The sequence below is a fragment of the Triturus cristatus genome, chromosome 12 (assembly GCF_964204655.1).
Source record: "Triturus cristatus chromosome 12, aTriCri1.1, whole genome shotgun sequence".
In the NCBI taxonomy this organism is placed as follows: Eukaryota; Metazoa; Chordata; class Amphibia; order Caudata; family Salamandridae; genus Triturus; species Triturus cristatus.
This window is the reverse complement of record NC_140595.1, coordinates 190,930,987-190,956,350: the sequence shown is the minus strand read 5'-3', so window position 1 is coordinate 190,956,350 and position 25,364 is coordinate 190,930,987.

Here is a 25,364-nt window from a genome sequence, read left to right as displayed (position 1 = left end):
TTATCTCTTTCAAAAAAAACCAGGCGTTTTTGATTGAACAATAAAGGCCTCGAAATATTATTTTATTCACTTCCCGTGGAGGAGAAACACTTTTTAAGGCCTCAGAATGAGTAAATTGGCCATTTTCATTCACTTTTAGCCATTCCTCAAATCTCGTGTTTAAGGCCCCTGGAAGCATGAAAATCACTTTAAACATCTCAATTTATCTTTAAAAGTGATTTTCCACGTACAAATGTGAATTGTAGTTCAAAAGGCGACATTTGAAAACGGACCATTTTTTTAGTTTCTGAAGCATGTCGTAAGGGGGGGTGGTTATCTCTTTCATCAAAAATCGGGCATTTCGCTTGAACAATAAAGGCCTACAAATGTTATTTCATTCACTTCCCGTGGAGGAGAAACACTTTTTATGGCCTCAGAGTGAGTAAATTGGCCATTTTCATTCACTTTTACCCATTTCTCAAATCTCGTGTTTTAGGCCCCTGGAAGCATGAAAATCACTTTAAACATCTCAATTGATCTTTAAACATGATTTCCCATGTACAAATGTGAATTGTAGTTCAAAGACCCAACATTTGAAAACGGACCATTTTTTTAGTTTCTGAAGCATGTCGTAAGGGGGGGTGGTTATCTCTTTCGTCAAAAATCGGGCGTTTTTGCTTGAACAATAAAGGCCTACAAATGTTATTTAATTCACTTCCCGTGGAGGAGAAACACTTTTTAAGGCCTCAGAGTTAGTAAATTGGCCATTTTCATTCACTTTTACCCAATTCTCAAATCTTGTGTTTAGGGCCCCTGGAAGCTTGAAAATCACTTTAAACATCTAATTTTATCTCTAAAAGTGATTATCCACGTACAAATGTGAATTGTCGTTCAAAGACGCATCATTTGAAAATGGACTATTTTTTTCGTTTCTGAAGCATGTCGTAAGGGGGGGTGGTTTTCTCTTTCACCAAAAAACAGGCGTTTTTAATTGAACAATAAAGGCCTCCAAATGTTATTTAATTCACTTCCCGTGGAGGAGAAACACTTTTTATGGCCTCAGAGTGAGTAAATTGGCCATTTTCATTCACTTTTACCCATTTCTCAAATCTCGTGTTTTAGGCCCCTGGAAGCATGAAAATCACTTTAAACATCTCAATTTATCTTTAAACATGATTTTCCATGTACAAATGTGAATTGTAGTTCAAAGACCCAACATTTGAAAACGGACCATTTTTTTAGTTTCTGAAGCATGTCGTAAGGGGGGGTGGTAATCTCTTTCACCAAAAAACTGGCATTTTTGAATGAACAATAAAGGCCTACAAATGTTATTTAATAAACTTTCTGGGGTGGAGAAAAACTTTTTAAGGCCTCAGAGTGAATAAATTGGCCATTTTCATTCACATTTACCCATTCCTCAAATCTTGTGTTTAGGGCCCCTGGAAGCTTGAAAATCACTTTAAACATCTCATTTTATCTCTAAAAGTGATTATCCACGTACAATGTTAATTGTAGTTCAAAGAGGCAAAATTTGAAAACGGACCATTTTTTTAGTTTCTGAAGCATGTCGTAAGGGGGGTGGTTATCTCTTTCGGCAAAAATCGGGCGTTTTGCTTGTACAATAAATGCCTACATATGTTATTTTATTCACTTCCCGTGGAGGAGAAACACTTTTTATGGCCTCCGAGTGAGTAAATTGGCCATTTTCATTCACTTTTACCCATTTCTCAAATCTTGTGTTTAGGGCCCCTGGAAGCTTGAAAATCACTTTAAACATCTAATTTTATCTCTAAAAGTGATTATCCACGTACAAATGTGAATTGTCGTTCAAAGACGCAACATTTGAAAATGGACCATTTTTTTCGTTTCTGAAGCATGTCGTAAGGGGGGGTGGTTATCTCTTTCACCAAAAACAGGCGTTTTTGATTGAACAATAAAGGCCTCGAAATAATATTTTATTCACTTCCCGTGGAGGAGAAACACTTTTTAAGGCCGCAGAGTGAGTAAATTGGCCATTTTCATTCACTTTTACCCATTCCTCAAATGTCGTGTTTCAGGCCCCTGGAAGCATGAAAATCACATTAAACATCTCAATTTATCTTTAAACATGATTTTCCATGTACAAATGTGAATTGTAGTTCAAAGAGGCAACATTTGAAAACGGACCATTTTTTTAGTTTCTGAAGCATGTCGTAAGGGGGGGGTGGTTATCTCTTTCGTCAAAAATCGGGCGTTTTCGCTTGAACAATAAAGGCCTACAAATGTTATTTAATTCACTTCCCGTGCAGGAGAAACACTTTTTAAAGCCTCAGAGTGAGTAAATTGGCCATTTTCATTCACTTTTACCCATTTCTCCAATCTTGTGTTTAGGGCCCCTGGAAGCTTGAAAATCACTTTAAACATCTAATTTTATCTCTAAAAGTGATTATCCACGTACAAATGTGAATTGTCGTTCAAAGACGTAACATTTGAAAATGGACCATTTTTTTCGTTTCTGAAGCATGTCGTAAGGGGGGGTGGTTATCTCTTTCACCAAAAAACGGTCATTTTTGATTAAACAATAAAGGCCTCCAAATGTTATTTTATTCACTTCCCGTGGAGGAGAAACACTTTTTAAGGCCGCAGAGAGAGTAAATTGGCCATTTTCATTCACCTTTACCCATTTCTCAAATCTTGTGTTTAGGGACCCTGGAAGCTTGAAAATCACTTTAAACATCTAATTTTATCTCTAAAAGTGATTATCCACGTACAAATGTGAATTGTAGTTCAAAGAGGCGACATTTGAAAACGGACCATTTTTTTAGGTTCTGAAGCATGTCGTAAGGGGGGGTGGTTATCTCTTTCATCAAAAATCGGGCGTTTTTGATTGAACAATAAAGGCCTACAAATGTTATTTAATTCACTTTCTGGGGTGGAGAAAAACTTTTTAAGGCCTCAGAGTGAATAAATTGGCCATTTTCATTCACGTTTACCCATTTCTCAAATCTTATGTTTAGGGCCCCTGGAAGCTTGAAAATCACTTTAAACATCTCATTTTATCTCTAAAAGTGATTATCCACGTACAATGTTAATTGTAGTTCAAAGAGGCAAAATTTGAAAACGGACCATTTTTTTAGTTTCTGAAACATGTCGTAAGGGGGGTGGTTATCTCTTTCGTCAAAAATCGTGCGTTTTCGCTTGAACAATAAAGGCCTCCAAATGTTATTTAATTCACTTCCCGTGGAGGAGAAACACTTTTTAAGGCCGCAGAGTGAGTAAATTGGCCATTTTCATTCACTTTTACCCATTTCTCAAATCTTGTGTTTAGGGCCCCTGGAAGCTTGAAAATCACTTTAAACATCTCAATTTATCTTTAAACATGATTTTCCATGTACAAATGTGAATTGTAGTTCAAAGAGGCAACATTTGAAAATGGACCGTTTTTTTAGTTTCTGAAGCATGTCGTAAGGGGGGGTGGTTATCTCTTTCGTTAAAATTCGGGCGTTTTCGCTTGAACAATAAAGGCCTACAAATGTTATTTAATTCACTTCCCGTGGAGGAGAAACACTTTTTAAGGCCTCAGAGTGAGTAAATTGGCCATTTTCATTCACTTTTACCCATTTCTCAAATCTTGTGTTTAGGGCCCCTGGAAGCTTGAAAATCACTTTAAACATCTAATTTTATCTCTAAAAGTGATTATCCACGTACAAATGTGAATTGTCGTTCAAAGACGCAACATTTGAAAATGGACCATTTTTTTCGTTTCTGAAGCATGTCGTAAGGGGGGGTGGTTATCTCTTTCACCAAAAAACAGGCGTTTTTGATTGAACAATAAAGGCCTTGAAATATTATTTTATTCACTTCCCGTGGAGGAGAAACACTTTTTAAGGCCTCAGAATGAGTAAATTGGCCATTTTCATTCACTTTTAGCCATTCCTCAAATCTCGTGTTTAAGGCCCCTGGAAGCATGAAAATCACTTTAAACATCTCAATTTATCTTTAAAAGTGATTTTCCACGTACAAATGTGAATTGTAGTTCAAAGAGGCGACATTTGAAAACGGACCATTTTTTTAGTTTCTGAAGCATGTCGTAAGGGGGGGGTGGTTATCTCTTTCACCAAAAAACAGGCATTTTTGATTGAACAATAAAGGCCTCCAAATGTTATTTTATTCACTTCCCGTGGAGGAGAAACACGTTTTAAGGCCGCAGAGAGAGTAAATTGGCCATTTTCATTCACGTTTACCCATTTCTCAAATCTTGTGTTTAGGGCCCCTGGAAGCTTGAAAATCACTTTAAACATCTCATTTCATCTCTAAAAGTGATTATCCACGTACAATGTTAATTGTAGTTCAAAGAGGCAAAATTTGAAATCGGACCATTTTTTTAGTTTCTGAAGCATGTCGTAAGGGGGGTGGTTATCTCTTTCGTCAAAAATCGGGCGTTTTTCTTGAACAATAAAGGCCTACAAATGTTATTTTATTCACTTTCTGGGGTGGAGAAAAACTTTTGAAGGCCTCAGAGTGAATAAATTGGCCATTTTCATTCACATTTACCCATTCCTCAAATCTTGTGTTTAGGGCCCCTGGAAGCTTGAAAATCACTTTAAAAATCTAATTTCATCTCTAAAAGTGATTATCCACGTACAAATGTGAATTGTAGTTCAAAGACGCTACATTTGAAAATGGACCATTTTTTTTTCGTTTCTGACGCATGTCGTAAGGGGGGGTGGTTATCTCTTTCACCAAAAAACTGGCATTTTTGAATGAACAATAAAGGCCTACAAATGTTATTTAATTCACTTCCCGTGGAGGAGAAACACTTTTTAAGGCCTCAGAGTGAGTAAATTGGCCATTTTCATTCACTTTTCGCCATTCCTCAAATCTCGTGTTTAAGGCCCCTGGAAGCATGAAAATCACTTTAAACATCTCAGTTTATCTTTAAAAGTGATTTTCCACGTACAAATGTGAATTGTAGTTCAAAGATGCGATATTTGAAAACGGACCATTTTTTTCGTTTCTGAAGCATGTCGTAAGGGGGGGTGGTTATCTCTTTCATCAAAAATCAGGCATTTTTGTTTGAACAATAAAGGCCTACAAATGTTATTTAATTCACTTTCTGGGGTGGAGAAAAACTTTTTAAGGCCTCAGAGTGAATAAATTGGCCATTTTCATTCACATTTACCCATTCCTCAAATCTTGTGTTTAGGGCCCCTGGAAGCTTGAAAATCACTTTAAACATCTAATTTCATCTCTAAAAGTGATTATCCACGTACAAATGTGCATTGTAGTTCAAAGACGCAACATTTGAAAATGGACCATTTTTTTTCGTTTCTGACGCATGTCGTAAGGGGGGGGTGGTTATCTCTTTCACCCAAAAACTGGCATTTTTGAATGAACAATAAAGGCCTCCAAATGTTATTTTATTCACTTCCCGTGGAGGAGAAACACTCTTTAAGGCCGCAGAGTGAGTAAATTGGCCATTTCCCTTCACTTTTAGCCATTCCTCAAATCTCGTGTTTAAGGCCCCTGGAAGCATGAAAATCACTTTAAACATCTCAATTTATCTTTAAAAGTGATTTTCCACGTACAAATGTGAATTGTAGTTCAAAGAGGCGACATTTGAAAACGGACCATTTTTTTAGTTTCTGAAGCATGTCGTAAGGGGGGGTGGTTATCTCTTTCATCAAAAATCGGGCGTTTCGCTTGAACAATAAAGGCCTACAAATGTTATTTCATTCACTTCCAGTGGAGGAGAAACACTTTTTATGGCCTCAGAGTGAGTAAATTGGCCATTTTCATTCACTTTTACCCATTTCTCAAATCTCGTGTTTCAGGCCCCTGGAAGCATGAAAATCACTTTAAACATCTCAATTTATCTTTAAACATGATTTTCCATGTACAAATGTGAATTGTAGTTCAAAGACCCAACATTTGAAAACGGACCATTTTTTTAGTTTCTGAAGCATGTCGTAAGGGGGGGTGGTTATCTCTTTCGTCAAAAATCGGGCGTTTTTGCTTGAACAATAAAGGCCTACAAATGTTATTTAATTCACTTCCCGTGGAGGAGAAACACTTTTTAAGGCCTCAGAGTGAATAAATTGGCCATTTTCATTCACATTTACCCATTCCTCAAATCTTGTGTTTAGGGCGCCTGGAAGCTTGAAAATCACTTTAAACATCTAATTTCATCTCTAAAAGTGATTATCCACGTACAAATGTGAATTGTAGTTCAAAGAAGCAACATTTGAAAATGGACCATTTTTTTTCGTTTCTGACGCATGTCGTAAGGGGGGGGGGTGGTTATCTCTTTCACCCAAAAACTGGCATTTTTGAATGAACAATAAAGGCCTCCAAATGTTATTTAATTTACTTCCCGTGGAGGAGAAACACTTTTTAAGGCCTCAGAATGAGTAAATTGGCCATTTTCATTCACTTTTAGCCATTCCTCAAATCTCGTGTTTAAGGCCCCTGGAAGCATGAAAATCACTTTAAACATCTCAATTTATCTTTAAAAGTGATTTTCCACGTACAAATGTGAATTGTAGTTCAAAGAGGCGACATTTGAAAACGGACCATTTTTTTAGTTTCTGAAGCATGTCGTAAGGGGGGGTGGTAATCTCTTTCATCAAAAATCGGGCGTTTTTGATTGAACAATAAAGGCCTACAAATGTTATTTAATTCACTTCCCGTGCAGGAGAAACACTTTTTAAAGCCTCAGAGTGAGTAAATTGGCCATTTTCATTCACTTTTACCCATTTCTCCAATCTTGTGTTTAGGGCCCCTGGAAGCTTGAAAATCACTTTAAACATCTAATTTTATCTCTAAAAGTGATTATCCACGTACAAATGTGAATTGTCGTTCAAAGACGTAACATTTGAAAATGGACCATTTTTTTCGTTTCTGAAGCATGTCGTAAGGGGGGGTGGTTATCTCTTTCGTCAAAAATCGTGCGTTTTCGCTTGAACAATAAAGGCCTCCAAATGTTATTTAATTCACTTCCCGTGGAGGAGAAACACTTTTTAAGGCCGCAGAGTGAGTAAATTGGCCATTTTCATTCACTTTTACCCATTTCTCAAATCTTGTGTTTAGGGCCCCTGGAAGCTTGAAAATCACTTTAAACATCTCAATTTATCTTTAAACATGATTTTCCATGTACAAATGTGAATTGTAGTTCAAAGAGGCAACATTTGAAAATGGACCGTTTTTTTAGTTTCTGAAGCATGTCGTAAGGGGGGTGGTTATCTCTTTCGTCAAAATTCGGGCGTTTTCGAATGAACAATAAAGGCCTACAAATGTTATTTAATTCACTTCCCGTGGAGGAGAAACACTTTTTAAGGCCTCAGAGTGAGTAAATTGGCCATTTTCATTCACTTTTACCCATTTCTCAAATCTTGTGTTTAGGGCCCCTGGAAGCTTGAAAATCACTTTAAACATCTAATTTTATCTCTAAAAGTGATTATCCACGTACAAATGTGAATTGTCGTTCAAAGACGCAACATTTGAAAATGGACCATTTTTTTCGTTTCTGAAGCATGTCGTAAGGGGGGGTGGTTATCTCTTTCACCAAAAAACTGGCATTTTTGAATGAACAATAAAGGCCTACAAATGTTATTTAATTCACTTCCCGTGGAGGAGAAACACTTTTTAAGGCCTCAGAGTGAGTAAATTGGCCATTTTCATTCACTTTTCGCCATTCCTCAAATCTCGTGTTTAAGGCCCCTGGAAGCATGAAAATCACTTTAAACATCTCAGTTTATCTTTAAAAGTGATTTTCCACGTACAAATGTGAATTGTAGTTCAAAGATGCGATATTTGAAAACGGACCATTTTTTTCGTTTCTGAAGCATGTCGTAAGGGGGGGTGGTTATCTCTTTCATCAAAAATCAGGCATTTTTGTTTGAACAATAAAGGCCTACAAATGTTATTTAATTCACTTTCTGGGGTGGAGAAAAACTTTTTAAGGCCTCAGAGTGAATAAATTGGCCATTTTCATTCACATTTACCCATTCCTCAAATCTTGTGTTTAGGGCCCCTGGAAGCTTGAAAATCACTTTAAACATCTAATTTCATCTCTAAAAGTGATTATCCACGTACAAATGTGAATTGTAGTTCAAAGACGCAACATTTGAAAATGGACCATTTTTTTTCGTTTCTGACGCATGTCGTAAGGGGGGTGGTTATCTCTTTCACCCAAAAACTGGCATTTTTGAATGAACAATAAAGGCCTCCAAATGTTATTTTATTCACTTCCCGTGGAGGAGAAACACTCTTTAAGGCCGCAGAGTGAGTAAATTGGCCATTTTCATTCACTTTTACCCATTCCTCAAATCTCGTGTTTCAGGCCCCTGGAAGCATGAAAATCACTTTAAACATCTCAATTTATCTTTAAACATGATTTTCCATGTACAAATGTGAATTGTAGTTCAAAGAGGCAACATTTGAAAACGGACCATTTTTTTAGTTTCTGAAGCATGTCGTAAGGGGGGGTGGTTATCTCTTTCACCAAAAAACAGGCATTTTTGATTGAACAATAAAGGCCTCCAAATGTTATGTTATTCACTTCCCGTGGAGGAGAAACACGTTTTAAGGCCGCAGAGAGAGTAAATTGGCCATTTTCATTCACGTTTACCCATTTCTCAAATCTTGTGTTTAGGGCCCCTGGAAGCTTGAAAATCACTTTAAACATCTCATTTTATCTCTAAAAGTGATTATCCACGTACAAATGTGAATTGTCGTTCAAAGACGCAACATTTGAAAATGGACCATTTTTTTCATTTCTGAAGCATATCGTAAGGGGGGGTGGTTATCTCTTTCACCAAAAAACAGGCGTTTTTGATTGAACAATAAATGCATCCAAATGTTATTTTTTTCACTTCCCGTGGAGGAGAAACACTTTTTAAGGCCTCAGAGTGAGTAAATTGGCCATTTTCATTCACTTTTACCCATTTCTCAAATCTTGTGTTTAGGCCCCCTGGAGCTTGAAAATCACTTTAAACATCTAATTTTATCTCTAAAAGTGATTATCCACGTACAAATGTGAATTGTCGTTTAAAGACGCAACATTTGAAAATGGACCATTTTTTTCGTTTCTGAAGCATGTCGTAAGGGGGGGTGGTTATCTCTTTCACCAAAAAACAGGCGTTTTTGATTGAACAATAAAGGCCTCGAAATATTATTTTATTCACTTCCCGTGGAGGAGAAACACTTTTTAAGGCCGCAGAGTGAGTAAATTGGCCATTTTCATTCACTTTTACCCATTCCTCAAATCTCGTGTTTCAGGCCCCTGGAAGCATGAAAATCACTTTAAACATCTCAATTTATCTTTAAACGTGATTTTCCATGTACAAATGTGAATTGTAGTTCAAAGAGGCAACATTTGAAAATGGACCATTTTTTTCGTTTCTGAAGCATGTCGTAAGGGGGGGTGGTTATCTCTTTCACCAAAAAACTGGCATTTTTGAATGAACAATAAAGGCCTACAAATGTTATTTAATTCACTTCCCGTGGAGGAGAAACACTTTTTAAGGCCTCAGAGTGAGTAAATTGGCCATTTTCATTCACTTTTCGCCATTCCTCAAATCTCGTGTTTAAGGCCCCTGGAAGCATGAAAATCACTTTAAACATCTCAGTTTATCTTTAAAAGTGATTTTCCACGTACAAATGTGAATTGTAGTTCAAAGATGCGATATTTGAAAACGGACCATTTTTTTCGTTTCTGAAGCATGTCGTAAGGGGGGGTGGTTATCTCTTTCATCAAAAATCAGGCATTTTTGTTTGAACAATAAAGGCCTACAAATGTTATTTAATTCACTTTCTGGGGTGGAGAAAAACTTTTTAAGGCCTCAGAGTGAATAAATTGGCCATTTTCATTCACATTTACCCATTCCTCAAATCTTGTGTTTAGGGCCCCTGGAAGCTTGAAAATCACTTTAAACATCTAATTTCATCTCTAAAAGTGATTATCCACGTACAAATGTGAATTGTAGTTCAAAGACGCAACATTTGAAAATGGACCATTTTTTTTCGTTTCTGACGCATGTCGTAAGGGGGGGGGTGGTTATCTCTTTCACCCAAAAACTGGCATTTTTGAATGAACAATAAAGGCCTCCAAATGTTATTTTATTCACTTCCCGTGGAGGAGAAACACTCTTTAAGGCCGCAGAGTGAGTAAATTGGCCATTTTCATTCACTTTTACCCATTCCTCAAATCTCGTGTTTCAGGCCCCTGGAAGCATGAAAATCACTTTAAACATCTCAATTTATCTTTAAACATGATTTTCCATGTACAAATGTGAATTGTAGTTCAAAGAGGCAACATTTGAAAACGGACCATTTTTTTAGTTTCTGAAGCATGTCGTAAGGGGGGGTGGTTATCTCTTTCACCAAAAAACAGGCATTTTTGATTGAACAATAAAGGCCTCCAAATGTTATGTTATTCACTTCCCGTGGAGGAGAACCACTTTTTAAGGCCTCAGAGTGAGTAAATTGGCCATTTTCATTCACTTTTACCCATTTCTCAAATCTTGTGTTTAGGCCCCCTGGAGCTTGAAAATCACTTTAAACATCTAATTTTATCTCTAAAAGTGATTATCCACGTACAAATGTGAATTGTCGTTTAAAGACGCAACATTTGAAAATGGACCATTTTTTTCGTTTCTGAAGCATGTCGTAAGGGGGGGTGGTTATCTCTTTCACCAAAAAACAGGCGTTTTTGATTGAACAATAAAGGCCTCGAAATATTATTTTATTCACTTCCCGTGGAGGAGAAACACTTTTTAAGGCCGCAGAGTGAGTAAATTGGCCATTTTCATTCACTTTTACCCATTCCTCAAATCTCGTGTTTCAGGCCCCTGGAAGCATGAAAATCACTTTAAACATCTCAATTTATCTTTAAACGTGATTTTCCATGTACAAATGTGAATTGTAGTTCAAAGAGGCAACATTTGAAAACGGACCATTTTTTAGTTTCGGAAGAATGTCGTAAGGGGGGTGGTTATCTCTTTCGTCAAAAATTGGGCGTTTTCGCTTGAACAATAAAGGACTACAAATGTTATTTAATTCACTTCCCGTGGAGAAGAAACACTTTTTAAGGCCACAGAGTGAATAAATTGGCCATTTTCATTCACATTTACCCATTTCTCAAATCTTGTGTTTAGGGCCCCTGGAAGCTTGAAAATCACTTTAAACATCTAATTTTATCTCTAAAAGTGATTATCCACGTACAAATGTGAATTGTCGTTCAAAGACGCAACATTTGAAAATAGACCTTTTTTTTCATTTCTGAAGCATGTCGTAAGGGGGGGTGGTTATCTCTTTCACCAAAAACAGGCGTTTTTGATTGAACAATAAAGGCCTCGAAATATTATTTTATTCACTTCCCGTGGAGGAGAAACACTTTTTAAGGCCGCAGAGTGAGTAAATTGGCCATTTTCATTCACTTTTACCCATTCCTCAAATTTCGTGTTTCAGGCCCCTGGAAGCATGAAAATCACTTTAAACATCTCAATTTATCTTTGAACATGATTTTCCACGTACAAATGTGAATTGTAGTTCAAAGAGGCGACATTTGAAAACGGACCATTTTTTTAGTTTCTGAAGCATGTCGTAAGGGGGGGTGGTTATCTCTTTCATCAAAAATCGGGCATTTTTGATTGAACAATAAAGTCCTACAAATGTTATTTAATTCACTTTCTGGGGTGGAGAAAAACTTTTTAAGGCCTCAGAGTGAATAAATTGGCCATTTTCATTCACATTTACCCATTCCTCAAATCTTGTGTTTAGGGCCCCTGGAAGCTTGAAAATCACTTTAAACATCTAATTTCATCTCTAAAAGTGATTATCCACGTACAAATGTGAATTGTAGTTCAAAGACGCAACATTTGAAAATGGACCATTTTTTTTCGTTTCTGACGCATGTCGTAAGGGGGGGTGGTTATCTCTTTCACCAAAAAACTGGCATTTTTGATTGAACAATAAAGGCCTCCAAATGTTATTTTATTCACTTCCTGTGGAGGAGAAACACTTTTTAAGGCCTCAGAGTGAGTAAATTGGCCATTTCATTCACTTTTACCCATTTCTCAAATCTTGTGTTTAGGGCCCCTGGAAGCTTGAAAATCACTTTAAACATCTCATTTTATCTCTAAAAGTGATTATCCACGTACAATGTTAATTGTAGTTCAAAGAGGCAAAATTTGAAAACGGACCATTTTTTTAGTTTCTGAAGCATGTCGTAAGGGGGGTGGTTATCTCTTTCGTCAAAAATCGGGCGTTTTGCTTGAACAATAAATGCCTACAAATGTTATCTTATTCACTTCCCGTGGAGGAGAAACACTTTTTAAGGCCACAGAGTGAATAAATTGGCCATTTTCATTCACATTTACCCATTTCTCAAATCTTGTGTTTAGGGCCCCTGGAAGCTTGAAAATCACTTTAAACATCTAATTTTATCTCTAAAAGTGATTATCCACGTACAAATGTGAATTGTCATTCAAAGACGCAACATTTGAAAATGGACCATTTTTTTCATTTCTGAAGCATGTCGTAAGGGGGGGTGGTTATCTCTTTCACCAAAAACAGGCATTTTTGATTGAACAATAAAGGCCTCGAAATATTATTTTATTCACTTCCTGTGGAGGAGAAACACTTTTTAAGGCCGCAGAGTGAGTAAATTGGCCATTTTCATTCACTTTTACCCATTCCTCAAATTTCGTGTTTCAGGCCCCTGGAAGCATGAAAATCACTTTAAACATCTCAATTTATCTTTAAACATGATTTTCCACGTACAAATGTGAATTGTAGTTCAAAGAGGCGACATTTGAAAACGGACCATTTTTTTAGTTTCTGAAGCATGTCGTAAGGGGGGGTGGTTATCTCTTTCATCAAAAATCGGGCGTTTTTGATTGAACAATAAAGGCCTACAAATGTTATTTAATTCACTTTCTGGGGTGGAGAAAAACTTTGTAAGGCCTCAGAGTGAATAAATTGGCCATTTTCATTCACATTTACCCATTCCTCAAATCTTGTGTTTAGGGCCCCTGGAAGCTTGAAAATCACTTTAAACATCTAATTTCATCTCTAAAAGTGATTATCCACGTACAATGTTAATTGTAGTTCAAAGAGGCAAAATTTGAAAACGGACCATTTTTTTAGTTTCTGAAGCATGTCGTAAGGGGGGGTGGTTATCTCTTTCACCAAAAACAGGCGTTTTTGATTGAACAATAAAGGCCTCAAAATATTATTTTATTCACTTCCCGTGGAGGAGAAACACTTTTTAAGGCCGCAGAGTGAGTAAATTGGCCATTTTCATTCACTTTTACCCATTCCTCAAATCTCGTGTTTCAGGCCCCTGGAAGCATGAAAATCACTTTAGACATCTCAATGGATCTTTAAACATGATTTTCCATGTACAAATGTGAATTGTAGTTCAAAGAGGCAACATTTGAAAACGGACCATTTTTTTAGTTTCTGAAGCATGTCGTAAGGGGGGGTGGTTATCTCTTTCGTCAAAAATCGGGCGTTTTCACTTGAACAATAAAGGACTACAAATGTTATTTAATTCACTTCCCGTGGAGGAGAAACACTTTTTAAGGCCACAGAGTGAATAAATTGGCCATTTTCATTCACATTTACCCATTTCTCAAATCTTGTGTTTAGGGCCCCTGGAAGCTTGAAAATCACTTTAAACATCTAATTTTATCTCTAAAAGTGATTATCCACGTACAAATGTGAATTGTCGTTCAAAGACGCAACATTTGAAAATGGACCATTTTTTTCATTTCTGAAGCATGTCGTAAGGGGGGGTGGTTATCTCTTTCACCAAAAACAGGCGTTTTTGATTTAACAATAAAGGCCTCGAAATATTATTTTATTCACTTCCCGTGGAGGAGAAACACTTTTTAAGGCCGCAGAGTGAGTAAATTGGCCATTTTCATTCACTTTTACCCATTCCTCAAATTTCGTGTTTCAGGCCCCTGGAGCATGAAAATCACTTTAAACATCTCAATTTATCTTTAAACATGATTTTCCACGTACAAATGTGAATTGTAGTTCAAAGAGGCGACATTTGAAAACGGACCATTTTTTTAGTTTCTGAAGCATGTCGTAAGGGGGGGTGGTTATCTCTTTCATCAAAAATCGGGCGTTTTTGATTGAACAATAAAGGCCTACAAATGTTATTTAATTCACTTTCTGGGGTGGAGAAAAACTTTTTAAGGCCTCAGAGTGAATAAATTGGCCATTTTCATTCACATTTACCCATTCCTCAAATCTTGTGTTTAGGGCCCCTGGAAGCTTGAAAATCACTTTAAACATCTAATTTCATCTCTAAAAGTGATTATCCACGTACAAATGTGAATTGTAGTTCAAAGACGCAACATTTGAAAATGGACCATTTTTTTTCGTTTCTGACGCATGTCATAAGGGGGGGGTGGTTATCTCTTTCACCAAAAACCGGGCATTTTTGATTGAACAAGAAAGGCCTCCAAATGTTATTTTATTCACTTCCCGTGGAGGAGAAACACGTTTTAAGGCCGCAGAGAGAGTAAATTGGCCATTTTCATTCACGTTTACCCATTTCTCAAATCTTGTGTTTAGGGCCCCTGGAAGCTTGAAAATCACTTTAAACATCTAATTTTATCTCTAAAAGTGATTATCCACGTACAAATGTGAATTGTCGTTCAAAGACGTAACATTTGAAAATGGACCATTTTTTTCGTTTCTGAAGCATGTCGTAAGGGGGGGTGGTTATCTCTTTCACCAAAAAACGGGCATTTTTGATTGAACAATAAAGGCCTCCAAATGTTATTTAATTCACTTCCCGTGGAGGAGAAACACTTTTTAGGGCCTCAGAGTGAGTAAATTGGCCATTTTCATTCACTTTTACCCATTTCTCAAATCTTGTGTTTAGGGCCCCTGGAAGCATGAAAATCACTTTAAACATCTCAATTTATCTTTAAACATGATTTTCCATGTACAAATGTGAATTGTAGTTCAAAGAGGCAACATTTGAAAACGGACCATTTATTTAGTTTCTGAAGCATGTCGTAAGGGGGGGTGGTTATCTCTTTTATCAAAAATCGGGCGTTTTGCGCTTGAACAATAAAGGCCTACAAATGTTATTTTATTCACTTCCCGTGGAGGAGAAACACTTTTTATGGCCTCAGAGTGAGTAAATTGGCCATTTTCATTCACTTTTACCCATTTCTCAAATCTCGTGTTTCAGGCCCCTGGAAGCATGAAAATCACTTTAAACATCTCAATTTATCTTTAAACATGATTTTCCATGTACAAATGTGAATTGTAGTTCAAAGACCCAACATTTGAAAACGGACCATTTTTTTAGTTTCTGAAGCATGTCGTAAGGGGGGGTGGTTATCTCTTTCGTCAAAAATCGGGCGTTTTTGCTTGAACAATAAAGGCCTACAAATGTTATTTAATTCACTTCCCGTGGAGGAGAAACACTTTTTAAGGCCTCAGAGTTAGTAAATTGGCCATTTTCATTCACTTTTACCCAATTCTCAAATCTTGTGTTTAGGGCCCCTGGAAGCTTGAAAATCACTTTAAACATCTAATTTTATCTCTAAAAGTGATTATCCACGTACATATGTGAATTGTCGTTCAAAGACGCATCATTTGAAAATGGACTATTTTTTTCGTTTCTGAAGCATGTCGTAAGGGGGGGGTGGTTATCTCTTTCACCAAAAAACAGGCGTTTTTGATTGAACAATAAAGGCCTCCAAATGTTATTTAATTCACTTCTCGTGGAGGAGAAACACTTTTTAAGGCCTCAGAGTGAGTAAATTGGCCATTTTCATTCACTTTTACCCATTTCTCAAATCTTGTGTTTAGGGCCCCTGGAAGCTTGAAAATCACTTTAAACATCTAATTTGATCTCTAAAAGTGATTATCCACGTACAAATGTGAATTGTCGTTCAAAGACGCAACATTTGAAAATGGACCATTTTTTCCGTTTCTGAAGCATGTCGTAAGGGGGGGTGGTTATCTCTTTCACCAAAAACAGGCGTTTTTGATTGAACAATAAAGGCCTCGAAATATTATTTTATTCACTTCCCGTGGAGGAGAAACACTTTTTAAGGCCACAGAGTGAGTAAATTGGCCATTTTCATTCACTTTTACCCATTCCTCAAATTTCGTGTTTCAGGCCCCTGGAAGCATGAAAATCACTTTAAACATCTCAATTTATCTTTAAACATGATTTTCCACGTACAAATGTGAATTGTAGTTCAAAGAGGCGACATTTGAAAACGGACCATTTTTTTAGTTTCTGAAGCATGTCGTAAGGGGGGGTGGTTATCTCTTTCATCAAAAATTGGGCGTTTTTGATTGAACAATAAAGGCCTACAAATGTTATTTAATTCACTTTCTGGGGTGGAGAAAAACTTTTTAAGGCCTCAGAGTGAATAAATTGGCCATTTTCATTCACATTTACCCATTCCTCAAATCTTGTGTTTAGGGCCCCTGGAAGCTTGAAAATCACTTTAAAAATCTAATTTCATCTCTAAAAGTGATTATCCACGTACAAATGTGAATTGTAGTTCAAAGACGCAACATTTGAAAATGGACCATTTCTTTTCGTTTCTGACGCATGTCGTAAGGGGGGGTGGTTATCTCTTTCACCAAAAAACGGGCATTTTTGATTGAACAATAAAGGCCTCCAAATGTTATTTTATTCACTTCCCGTGGAGGAGAAACACTTTTTAAGGCCTCAGAGTGAGTAAATTGGCCATTTTCATTCACTTTTACCCATTTCTCAAATCTTGTGTTTCAGGCCCCTGGAAGCATGAAAATCACTTTAAACATCTCAATTTATCTTTAAACATGATTTTCCATGTACAAATGTGAATTGTAGTTCAAAGAGGCAACATTTGAAAACGGACCATTTTTTTAGTTTCTGAAGCATGTCGGAAGGGGGGGTGGTTATCTCTTTCATCAAAAATCGGGCGTTTTCGCTTGAACAATAAAGGCCTACAAATGTTATTTAATTCACTTCCCGTGGAGGAGAAACACTTTTTAAGGCCTCAGAGTGAGTAAATTGGCCATTTTCATTCACTTTTACCCATTTCTCAAATCTTGTGTTTAGGGCCCCTGGAAGCTTGAAAATCACTTTAAACATCTAATTTTATCTCTAAAAGTGATCATCCACGTACAATGTTAATTGTAGTTCAAAGACCCAACATTTGAAAATGAACCATTGTTTTAATTTCAGAAGCATGTCGTAAGGGGGGGTGGTTATCTCTTTCATCAAAAATCAGGCATTTTCGCTTGAACAATAAAGGCCTCCAAATGTTATTTTATTCACCTCCCGTGGAGGAAAAACACTTTTTAAGGCCGCAGAGTGAGTAAATTGGCCATTTTCATTCACATTTACCCATTTCTCAAATCTTGTGTTTAGGGCCCCTGGAAGCTTGAAAATCACTTTAAACATCTAATTTTATCTCTAAAAGTGATTATCCACGTACAAATGTGAATTGTCGTTCAAAGACGCAACATTTGAAAATGGACCATTTTTTTCATTTCTGAAGCATATCGTAAGGGGGGGGTGGTTATCTCTTTCACCAAAAAACAGGCGTTTTTGATTGAACAATAAATGCATCCAAATGTTATTTTTTTCACTTCCCGTGGAGGAGAAACACTTTTTAAGGCCTCAGAGTGAGTAATTTGGCCATTTTCATTCACTTTTACCCAATTCTCAAATCTTGTGTTTAGGCCCCCTGGAGCTTGAAAATCACTTTAAACATCTAATTTTATCTCTAAAAGTGATTATCCACGTACAAATGTGAATTGTCGTTTAAAGACGCAACATTTGAAAATGGACCATTTTTTTCGTTTCTGAAGCATGTCGTAAGGGGGGGTGGTTATCTCTTTCACCAAAAAACAGGCGTTTTTGATTGAACAATAAAGGCCTCGAAATATTATTTTATTCACTTCCCGTGGAGGAGAAACCCTTTTTAAGGCCGCAGAGTGAGTAAATTGGCCATTTTCATTCACTTTTACCCATTCCTCAAATTTCGTGTTTCAGACCCCTGGAAGCATGAAAATCACATTAAACATCTCAATTTATCTTTAAACATGATTTTCCATGTACAAATGTGAATTGTAGTTCAAAGAGGCAACATTTGAAAACGGACCATTTTTTTAGTTTCTGAAGCATGTCGTAAGGGGGGGTGGTTATCTCTTTCGTCAAAAATCGGGCGTTTTCGCTTGAACAATAAAGGCCTACAAATGTTATTTAATTCACTTCCCGTGCAGGAGAAACACTTTTTAAAGCCTCAGAGTGAGTAAATTGGCCATTTTCATTCACTTTTACCCATTTCTCCAATCTTGTGTTTAGGGCCCCTGGAAGCTTGAAAATCACTTTAAACATCTAATTTTATCTCTAAAAGTGATTATCCACGTACATATGTGAATTGTCGTTCAAAGACGCATCATTTGAAAATGGACTATTTTTTTCGTTTCTGAAGCATGTCGTAAGGGGGGGGTGGTTATCTCTTTCACCAAAAAACAGGCGTTTTTGATTGAACAATAAAGGCCTCCAAATGTTATTTAATTCACTTCTCGTGGAGGAGAAACACTTTTTAAGGCCTCAGAGTGAGTAAATTGGCCATTTTCATTCACTTTTACCCATTTCTCAAATCTTGTGTTTAGGGCCCCTGGAAGCTTGAAAATCACTTTAAACATCTAATTTGATCTCTAAAAGTGATTATCCACGTACAAATGTGAATTGTCGTTCAAAGACGCAACATTTGAAAATGGACCATTTTTTCCGTTTCTGAAGCATGTCGTAAGGGGGGGTGGTTATCTCTTTCACCAAAAACAGGCGTTTTTGATTGAACAATAAAGGCCTCGAAATATTATTTTATTCACTTCCCGTGGAGGAGAAACACTTTTTAAGGCCACAGAGTGAGTAAATTGGCCATTTTCATTCACTTTTACCCATTCCTCAAATTTCGTGTTTCAGGCCCCTGGAAGCATGAAAATCACTTTAAACATCTCAATTTATCTTTAAACATGATTTTCCACGTACAAATGTGAATTGTAGTTCAAAGAGGCGACATTTGAAAACGGACCATTTTTTTAGTTTCTGAAGCATGTCGTAAGGGGGGGTGGTTATCTCTTTCATCAAAAATTGGGCGTTTTTGATTGAACAATAAAGGCCTACAAATGTTATTTAATTCACTTTCTGGGGTGGAGAAAAACTTTTTAAGGCCTCAGAGTGAATAAATTGGCCATTTTCATTCACATTTACCCATTCCTCAAATCTTGTGTTTAGGGCCCCTGGAAGCTTGAAAATCACTTTAAACATCTAATTTTATCTCTAAAAGTGATTATCCACGTACAAATGTGAATTGTCGTTCAAAGACGCAACATTTGAAAATGGACCATTTTTTTCATTTCTGAAGCATGTCGTAAGGGGGGGTGGTTATCTCTTTCACCAAAAACAGGCGTTTTTGATTTAACAATAAAGGCCTCGAAATATTATTTTATTCACTTCCCGTGGAGGAGAAACACTTTTTAAGGCCGCAGAGTGAGTAAATTGGCCATTTTCATTCACTTTTACCCATTCCTCAAATTTCGTGTTTCAGGCCCCTGGAGCATGAAAATCACTTTAAACATCTCAATTTATCTTTAAACATGATTTTCCACGTACAAATGTGAATTGTAGTTCAAAGAGGCGACATTTGAAAACGGACCATTTTTTTAGTTTCTGAAGCATGTCGTAAGGGGGGGTGGTTATCTCTTTCATCAAAAATCGGGCGTTTTTGATTGAACAATAAAGGCCTACAAATGTTATTTAATTCACTTTCTGGGGTGGAGAAAAACTTTTTAAGGCCTCAGAGTGAATAAATTGGCCATTTTCATTCACATTTACCCATTCCTCAAATCTTGTGTTTAGGGCCCCTGGAAGCTTGAAAATCACTTTAAACATCTAATTTCATCTCTAAAAGTGATTATCCACGTACAAATGTGAATTGTAGTTCAAAGACGCAACATTTGAAAATGGACCATTTTTTTTCGTTTCTGACGCATGTCATAAGGGGGGGGTGGTTATCTCTTTCACCAAAAACCGGGCATTTTTGATTGAACAAGAAAGGCCTCCAAATGTTATTTTATTCACTTCCCGTGGAGGAGAAACACGTTTTAAGGCCGCAGAGAGAGTAAATTGGCCATTTTCATTCACGTTTACCCATTTCTCAAATCTTGTGTTTAGGGCCCCTGGAAGCTTGAAAATCACTTTAAACATCTAATTTTATCTCTAAAAGTGATTATCCACGTACAAATGTGAATTGTCGTTCAAAGACGTAACATTTGAAAATGGACCATTTTTTTCGTTTCTGAAGCATGTCGTAAGGGGGGGTGGTTATCTCTTTCACCAAAAAACGGGCATTTTTGATTGAACAATAAAGGCCTCCAAATGTTATTTAATTCACTTCCCGTGGAGGAGAAACACTTTTTAGGGCCTCAGAGTGAGTAAATTGGCCATTTTCATTCACTTTTACCCATTTCTCAAATCTTGTGTTTAGGGCCCCTGGAAGCATGAAAATCACTTTAAACATCTCAATTTATCTTTAAACATGATTTTCCATGTACAAATGTGAATTGTAGTTCAAAGAGGCAACATTTGAAAACGGACCATTTATTTAGTTTCTGAAGCATGTCGTAAGGGGGGGTGGTTATCTCTTTTATCAAAAATCGGGCGTTTTGCGCTTGAACAATAAAGGCCTACAAATGTTATTTTATTCACTTCCCGTGGAGGAGAAACACTTTTTATGGCCTCAGAGTGAGTAAATTGGCCATTTTCATTCACTTTTACCCATTTCTCAAATCTCGTGTTTCAGGCCCCTGGAAGCATGAAAATCACTTTAAACATCTCAATTTATCTTTAAACATGATTTTCCATGTACAAATGTGAATTGTAGTTCAAAGACCCAACATTTGAAAACGGACCATTTTTTTAGTTTCTGAAGCATGTCGTAAGGGGGGGTGGTTATCTCTTTCGTCAAAAATCGGGCGTTTTTGCTTGAACAATAAAGGCCTACAAATGTTATTTAATTCACTTCCCGTGGAGGAGAAACACTTTTTAAGGCCTCAGAGTTAGTAAATTGGCCATTTTCATTCACTTTTACCCAATTCTCAAATCTTGTGTTTAGGGCCCCTGGAAGCTTGAAAATCACTTTAAACATCTAATTTTATCTCTAAAAGTGATTATCCACGTACATATGTGAATTGTCGTTCAAAGACGCATCATTTGAAAATGGACTATTTTTTTCGTTTCTGAAGCATGTCGTAAGGGGGGGGTGGTTATCTCTTTCACCAAAAAACAGGCGTTTTTGATTGAACAATAAAGGCCTCCAAATGTTATTTAATTCACTTCTCGTGGAGGAGAAACACTTTTTAAGGCCTCAGAGTGAGTAAATTGGCCATTTTCATTCACTTTTACCCATTTCTCAAATCTTGTGTTTAGGGCCCCTGGAAGCTTGAAAATCACTTTAAACATCTAATTTGATCTCTAAAAGTGATTATCCACGTACAAATGTGAATTGTCGTTCAAAGACGCAACATTTGAAAATGGACCATTTTTTCCGTTTCTGAAGCATGTCGTAAGGGGGGGTGGTTATCTCTTTCACCAAAAACAGGCGTTTTTGATTGAACAATAAAGGCCTTGAAATATTATTTTATTCACTTCCCGTGGAGGAGAAACACTTTTTAAGGCCACAGAGTGAGTAAATTGGCCATTTTCATTCACTTTTACCCATTCCTCAAATTTCGTGTTTCAGGCCCCTGGAAGCATGAAAATCACTTTAAACATCTCAATTTATCTTTAAACATGATTTTCCACGTACAAATGTGAATTGTAGTTCAAAGAGGCGACATTTGAAAACGGACCATTTTTTTAGTTTCTGAAGCATGTCGTAAGGGGGGGTGGTTATCTCTTTCATCAAAAATTGGGCGTTTTTGATTGAACAATAAAGGCCTACAAATGTTATTTAATTCACTTTCTGGGGTGGAGAAAAACTTTTTAAGGCCTCAGAGTGAATAAATTGGCCATTTTCATTCACATTTACCCATTCCTCAAATCTTGTGTTTAGGGCCCCTGGAAGCTTGAAAATCACTTTAAAAATCTAATTTCATCTCTAAAAGTGATTATCCACGTACAAATGTGAATTGTAGTTCAAAGACGCAACATTTGAAAATGGACCATTTCTTTTCGTTTCTGACGCATGTCGTAAGGGGGGGTGGTTATCTCTTTCACCAAAAAACGGGCATTTTTGATTGAACAATAAAGGCCTCCAAATGTTATTTTATTCACTTCCCGTGGAGGAGAAACACTTTTTAAGGCCTCAGAGTGAGTAAATTGGCCATTTTCATTCACTTTTACCCATTTCTCAAATCTTGTGTTTCAGGCCCCTGGAAGCATGAAAATCACTTTAAACATCTCAATTTATCTTTAAACATGATTTTCCATGTACAAATGTGAATTGTAGTTCAAAGAGGCAACATTTGAAAACGGACCATTTTTTTAGTTTCTGAAGCATGTCGGAAGGGGGGGTGGTTATCTCTTTCATCAAAAATCGGGCGTTTTCGCTTGAACAATAAAGGCCTACAAATGTTATTTAATTCACTTCCCGTGGAGGAGAAACACTTTTTAAGGCCTCAGAGTGAGTAAATTGGCCATTTTCATTCACTTTTACCCATTTCTCAAATCTTGTGTTTAGGGCCCCTGGAAGCTTGAAAATCACTTTAAACATCTAATTTTATCTCTAAAAGTGATCATCCACGTACAATGTTAATTGTAGTTCAAAGACCCAACATTTGAAAATGAACCATTGTTTTAATTTCAGAAGCATGTCGTAAGGGGGGGTGGTTATCTCTTTCATCAAAAATCAGGCATTTTCGCTTGAACAATAAAGGCCTCCAAATGTTATTTTATTCACCTCCCGTGGAGGAAAAACACTTTTTAAGGCCGCAGAGTGAGTAAATTGGCCATTTTCATTCACATTTACCCATTTCTCAAATCTTGTGTTTAGGGCCCCTGGAAGCTTGAAAATCACTTTAAACATCTAATTTTATCTCTAAAAGTGATTATCCACGTACAAATGTGAATTGTCGTTCAAAGACGCAACATTTGAAAATGGACCATTTTTTTCATTTCTGAAGCATATCGTAAGGGGGGGGTGGTTATCTCTTTCACCAAAAAACAGGCGTTTTTGATTGAACAATAAATGCATCCAAATGTTATTTTTTTCACTTCCCGTGGAGGAGAAACACTTTTTAAGGCCTCAGAGTGAGTAATTTGGCCATTTTCATTCACTTTTACCCAATTCTCAAATCTTGTGTTTAGGCCCCCTGGAGCTTGAAAATCACTTTAAACATCTAATTTTATCTCTAAAAGTGATTATCCACGTACAAATGTGAATTGTCGTTTAAAGACGCAACATTTGAAAATGGACCATTTTTTTCGTTTCTGAAGCATGTCGTAAGGGGGGGTGGTTATCTCTTTCACCAAAAAACAGGCGTTTTTGATTGAACAATAAAGGCCTCGAAATATTATTTTATTCACTTCCCGTGGAGGAGAAACCCTTTTTAAGGCCGCAGAGTGAGTAAATTGGCCATTTTCATTCACTTTTACCCATTCCTCAAATTTCGTGTTTCAGACCCCTGGAAGCATGAAAATCACATTAAACATCTCAATTTATCTTTAAACATGATTTTCCATGTACAAATGTGAATTGTAGTTCAAAGAGGCAACATTTGAAAACGGACCATTTTTTTAGTTTCTGAAGCATGTCGTAAGGGGGGTGGTTATCTCTTTCGTCAAAAATCGGGCGTTTTCGCTTGAACAATAAAGGCCTACAAATGTTATTTAATTCACTTCCCGTGCAGGAGAAACACTTTTTAAAGCCTCAGAGTGAGTAAATTGGCCATTTTCATTCACTTTTACCCATTTCTCCAATCTTGTGTTTAGGGCCCCTGGAAGCTTGAAAATCACTTTAAACATCTAATTTTATCTCTAAAAGTGATTATCCACGTACATATGTGAATTGTCGTTCAAAGACGCATCATTTGAAAATGGACTATTTTTTTCGTTTCTGAAGCATGTCGTAAGGGGGGGGTGGTTATCTCTTTCACCAAAAAACAGGCGTTTTTGATTGAACAATAAAGGCCTCCAAATGTTATTTAATTCACTTCTCGTGGAGGAGAAACACTTTTTAAGGCCTCAGAGTGAGTAAATTGGCCATTTTCATTCACTTTTACCCATTTCTCAAATCTTGTGTTTAGGGCCCCTGGAAGCTTGAAAATCACTTTAAACATCTAATTTGATCTCTAAAAGTGATTATCCACGTACAAATGTGAATTGTCGTTCAAAGACGCAACATTTGAAAATGGACCATTTTTTCCGTTTCTGAAGCATGTCGTAAGGGGGGGTGGTTATCTCTTTCACCAAAAACAGGCGTTTTTGATTGAACAATAAAGGCCTCGAAATATTATTTTATTCACTTCCCGTGGAGGAGAAACACTTTTTAAGGCCACAGAGTGAGTAAATTGGCCATTTTCATTCACTTTTACCCATTCCTCAAATTTCGTGTTTCAGGCCCCTGGAAGCATGAAAATCACTTTAAACATCTCAATTTATCTTTAAACATGATTTTCCACGTACAAATGTGAATTGTAGTTCAAAGAGGCGACATTTGAAAACGGACCATTTTTTTAGTTTCTGAAGCATGTCGTAAGGGGGGGTGGTTATCTCTTTCATCAAAAATTGGGCGTTTTTGATTGAACAATAAAGGCCTACAAATGTTATTTAATTCACTTTCTGGGGTGGAGAAAAACTTTTTAAGGCCTCAGAGTGAATAAATTGGCCATTTTCATTCACATTTACCCATTCCTCAAATCTTGTGTTTAGGGCCCCTGGAAGCTTGAAAATCACTTTAAAAATCTAATTTCATCTCTAAAAGTGATTATCCACGTACAAATGTGAATTGTAGTTCAAAGACGCAACATTTGAAAATGGACCATTTCTTTTCGTTTCTGACGCATGTCGTAAGGGGGGGTGGTTATCTCTTTCACCAAAAAACGGGCATTTTTGATTGAACAATAAAGGCCTCCAAATGTTATTTTATTCACTTCCCGTGGAGGAGAAACACTTTTTAAGGCCTCAGAGTGAGTAAATTGGCCATTTTCATTCACTTTTACCCATTTCTCAAATCTTGTGTTTCAGGCCCCTGGAAGCATGAAAATCACTTTAAACATCTCAATTTATCTTTAAACATGATTTTCCATGTACAAATGTGAATTGTAGTTCAAAGAGGCAACATTTGAAAACGGACCATTTTTTTAGTTTCTGAAGCATGTCGTAAGGGGGGGTGGTTATCTCTTTCATCAAAAAT